The sequence below is a fragment of the Arvicola amphibius genome, chromosome 5 (assembly GCF_903992535.2).
Source record: "Arvicola amphibius chromosome 5, mArvAmp1.2, whole genome shotgun sequence".
NCBI lineage: Eukaryota > Metazoa > Chordata > Mammalia > Rodentia > Cricetidae > Arvicola > Arvicola amphibius.
The window spans coordinates 154,613,964-154,618,673 of NC_052051.1; the positions used below are offsets into that span (position 1 = coordinate 154,613,964).

A 4,710-nucleotide genomic window follows, 5' to 3' on the forward strand; every position below is an offset into this window, starting at 1 on the left:
GCTCAGATGATACAGGGTTTTCCTAGCCCAGGTAGAGCCCTGGGCTTGGCGCTTACACCAGGCACAATGGTTCACCTTGCAATAACTAGTCTTGGCTAGCAATTTGGCATCCCTGGAAAGAAGGACGGGCAATTGAGAAATTGCCTCCATCGGGTTGGCCAGCATGCAGTTCTATGAGGCATTTTCTTTATTGCTAGTTGATACAGAGGGATCCAGCCTTACTGTTGGTGGTGCTATCCCTAACCATGCAGGCCTGAGCTGTATAAGGAAGCAAGCTGAGCAGGCCAGAGGAGCCAGTCCAGTCATCCAGCAACATCCCTCTGCAGCAGCAGTTCCCAACCTGTGGGTTGTGACCCCCTCGAGGGGTCAAACAACCCTTTCACAGGGGTCACCTGAGACCATTGGAAAATCAGGTATTTATATGACCATTCATATCAGTATCAAAATTACAGTTATGAGTTAGCAACAAAAATAATTTCATGGTTGGGGATTCAACGTGAGGAACTGTATTAAAGGCTGCAGCACAAGGAACGGTGAGAAACACTGCTCTGTGGTCTCTGCCTCAGTTACCCCCTGATACTCCTGCTGTGAGTCCCTGCCTTGTCATCCCTGGATGCTGGCCTGTGACCTGTAACCTGAAATAAACACTTTCCTTCAAAAGTTGCTTTGGACAGGTTTATCTTAGCAACCAAAGAGTAAACATTGCACACCCTCCACACACTGTAGAGACGGGGGCAGGGTGGTCAGGAATTCAAGGCCGCCCTTAGCTGCACAGCGAGTTCAAGGCCAACCTAGGATACAAGAGACCCTGTATTTTAAGTGCCAACCCTTACTGAGTTTACCTGTTTTTTGTCAGTGGGCATGACAACCAAGCCTGAATGGAGGTGCCACAGCAAGACTGAGCCTGTGACAGTTTATTGCAAGCAACCAGGCTTTTTATACCCTTATCAGAAACAGAATACAATGGCAGTTGCCAGGATACAATGACCTTTGCAAACTATACAGGGAATATGAGATTAATGTCTAAGACTAATTATTCTGTCGCTCTTCTATATGCTTTGTTGACTTCTAGGGAACACAGAGAAACATGCGTGGTCTGAACGCTCTCACTGCCTGAGTTTCTCAGGAACTGAAAGGTGTACACAGCACCCCAGGAGCCAGACTCTAGCCAGAAGAAACCAATGACTATGGCCTCTCAAAGCAGCTAGACCAGGCAATTCCATGGTTCCCTGCACTGTATCAAAAATAAAAATAAAGAAGCAACAAAGAAAGTTTGAGGCTGGATCTCAGCACAGTATGGCTACCTCCCTGCTGACAACCCAGCCCCTGACCAGCGTTGGTGAATCATCATAACAGAGGCCTCAAGAATGTGGACAAGGAAGAGGAGCCTCTAACCCTCATGAAGGCTGAAATGGAGCAAGAAGACATAGTCACCAATTCTTCATAGATTAGGATATGTAACAAACTCAGAATAGGGGACCCTACAGCGGGCATTGCTCATGCTCTGCTTAAATTAGCCTCTTACCTTGGGACACGTTTTAATTACATATGAATTGCAAAATCTTCCTTTAAGGCAGGGGAGACAGCTCAGCGGATAAAGTGTATGCCATACAAGTGCAAGGACAAGAGTTCAAATCTCATCATCCAAATTAAAAAAAAAAGCCAGGCTAGCATGGTCACCTTCTTGTAATCCCAGCACTTTCGGAAGCAGAGACAAGGAGCCCCTAGGGCAGCTATGCTAGTAGAATCAGTAAGCTCAGGGGTCCCCCTATGTGGGAAAAATTCTTATTGACCTAATTCTAACCTCTAGCCTCTACATATGTGTGTGCATATACACATGTGTATTTTTATACATGCAAACGTGCATACACACATATACAACATAGACACACACATATGCAAAAACAAATCTTCCTTTGGTTTTTCCAATCATGGTAAAAGGTGATAGATAGATAGATAGATAGATAGATAGATAGATAGATAGATAGATAGATAGACAGATCAATCCCTTAGTTCCATGGGTGGAGATTAGTGTTTAGCAACTAGGGCCAAGGCTGTAGTTTTTAAATTTTGATGTATGAGTTCAGCATAGCATTGGGAGTGTCACTGGTTTTGAATGCCAATTTCTCATATCTGAGTTTGGGATACCAACAGCCATTTCTTGGCCTCGGCCTTGCCACATCTTTTTTTGAAACTGACCTCATGATGTCACACGGTGTAACTTAGGCCTTCTGTGTTCTCTATCCTCCGCACTGCATAAGTGTCTCAACCTGTACCCCTCTGATTAATCCCAGCGGTTGACTTAGGTGACCTGTGGCTTTAAATGTGCTTTCACCTGGCATCAATGATGCCCACGGTTGCCTCGCTGGTCCCATTTTCTTGTAGGACCGGATGCTTGCATATTTCAGCTGTCGCCTTACACATCTGGTGCCACCTACAGGTTTAACATGCGCAGGCAACTGCTCTCATGGCTCAGCAGCCTCCACCCTACAGACACACCCAGCCTCAGCAGTGAGGATGGACCGATTGTGGCAACCGCAACTCCCTTTCCTCTCCTCCTACAGTGAGATCCAAGGTTTCCACTACAAGTCACAGCCTTTGGTAACACTCATATCAGTTCCACCAACCTCGCTGCTAATCATCCATCGTTCACCCAAAAGATGTGTTCTGGTCAGTTTCTGCTTGCCCTGTGTTTATTCTCTATGGCAGTGAGCACGGTCATTTAGAAATTGTCTGATTGCCAACATCCTCCACCCATATTGCTCACATACAATACCACAGTGAGATAGCCTGGTCCCCCGAACACTATGGGTCCCTCTCCCATCACTCCCCCCAGCTTCTCAATGCGCAGCCATCATGAAGAAGCCTGTTCTAGCCTCCGAACCTTTTCCTTTCTGTCTCTGTTGTCAACACCAAAGCACAACCCTCACCCAGAAAGAGAGCTTATTCTAGAGCCAAAGACCAGCCAAAGAGCCTGGAAATACTGATTTAGGTTACCCCAAATTCCTTGTCTCCATGTAGAAACAGTCTGATGAAATTTTTAATTATTTCTTATTTTTGTTTTCAGGGAAAAGTGCAAATACAGTTCCCCACTACCACGAATTATGCAGGCAACTTTCCTGTATTAGGGGAAACCACAGGGGTCAGCAGATCTCAAGTGTAACAGATGAGCCTCACCCTGGGAGAGGGGGAGACAACATCTTCTTGACCACAGTATCTCCTCTGACAGGTAGGCACTGGTAAATAGTTCATAGTAACAGAGCAAAGCCACAGTCAAAACACTTTTCAAATGCATTCGTGGAAACATCAGGAAAGCCCATGACAGTGAAGAGGGAGGAAACTCTGCTAGAAGCCCCAGAAGCCAACAGCATTCTTGGTCCTCTGGTTGGTTGGAAACAAGCGGTCTCTCCCTATTCTCCATGGAACTTAGAGAGGCTTACACCATGGTGGCGAAGATGCCATGTAACACAGAGGAGGGCCATAAATGGTTATCAAGGAAACTGGAGATGGCATAAAATAACCTGGCTCTGGCCTGTGACACCCCAGTCTCTACACAGCATCACGGTTCTAGTCAGTCTCTCAGCCTTGAAGAGGGGTCGGAGGAAGGTGTGGTTCTCTTCAGGAGCCATCCTTCACACCGCAGACCTTGCTCCTATGGAGACCATGGCCTCCACTGCTAAAAGCTCCTCATCTAGGAGTGGACTAGGACCTCTGCAGAGGGCTATGGCAGACCCAGAGGGAAGCAGAGTGCACAGCTGTCGAAAGCGTCCTCAATGGGGTAGGACATGGGAGAACTGGAAAACAGGTGGCATCCCTTTAAGAGATCTCAAGAAAATGACCACAACAAGGCTTGGCGACCAACTCCTCCTCCTTCCGGCTCCAGGAAAGGCACCCAGTTTAGTTACCGTCTTTGAGTACTCTGTTTAAGCTCTCTTGCAGACGGCGTGATCCGCCCTTCGGTTTGCTTCTGAATAAAATGTCCTTGTCAATTTACAATCTCTGTGCAGTCACCAAGTCTCTGAGTAAGATGTCAAGAATCTAGAGACACTTGATTCCCCACATCAAACCCAGTAACCCAGGGGCCTGCCAGGAAGAAATGGGTTCTAGCAAGTTCATGTTGCTACTTTGACCTCTCCAAAGTTCAGAGCTCTTGGATGTTAACCCCGCCCCCAGTTTTTCCAGAGAAGGGGTTTTTGAGATAAGGTCTCATAGTGTAGTTCAGGAAGACCTGAAACTCACCAAGTAGCCCATGATGGTCTCAAACTTCTGCCCAAGTCTCCTGGATGCTAGCACACAGCTGTGTGCTACCAAGTCCGGTAGAGCTCAATATTTTTTAGTAAAATGATCTGTGCATAAATATGAACATCTCTACTTTTTCTCCTCTATCATCAGATTCCCCAGGCAATAGTGACAGATGGTCATCATAGGAAACACATTCTTAGTAAAACTTTACTGAAAGAATACATAGAGTGAAGGAACAGAGAGGAGAAGCAATGAGCCAGAGGACGGCCATGGGTATCAGCTCTTTGTCTCCCTTTACCTTTTCTAGAGATCAGGAACACTAATAACTACCCAAGGGCCCTGCCATGATTCTCAGGATGAGGAGGGACCAACAGAGCCAAGGGTCCTACCATATTTCTCAGGATGATGAGGAACCTACAAAGCCAAGGGCCCTGCCATGTTTCTCAGGATGCGGATGGACCTATAGAG

General features: G+C 46.6%; 1 pseudogene; it reads right to left on the reverse strand.

The window, feature by feature from the left end:
- Positions 1–3,064: 3,064 nt before the first annotated feature.
- On the reverse strand, positions 3,065–3,237 carry LOC119815981 (annotated as a pseudogene).
- Between the last annotated feature and the right edge of the window lie 1,473 nt (positions 3,238–4,710).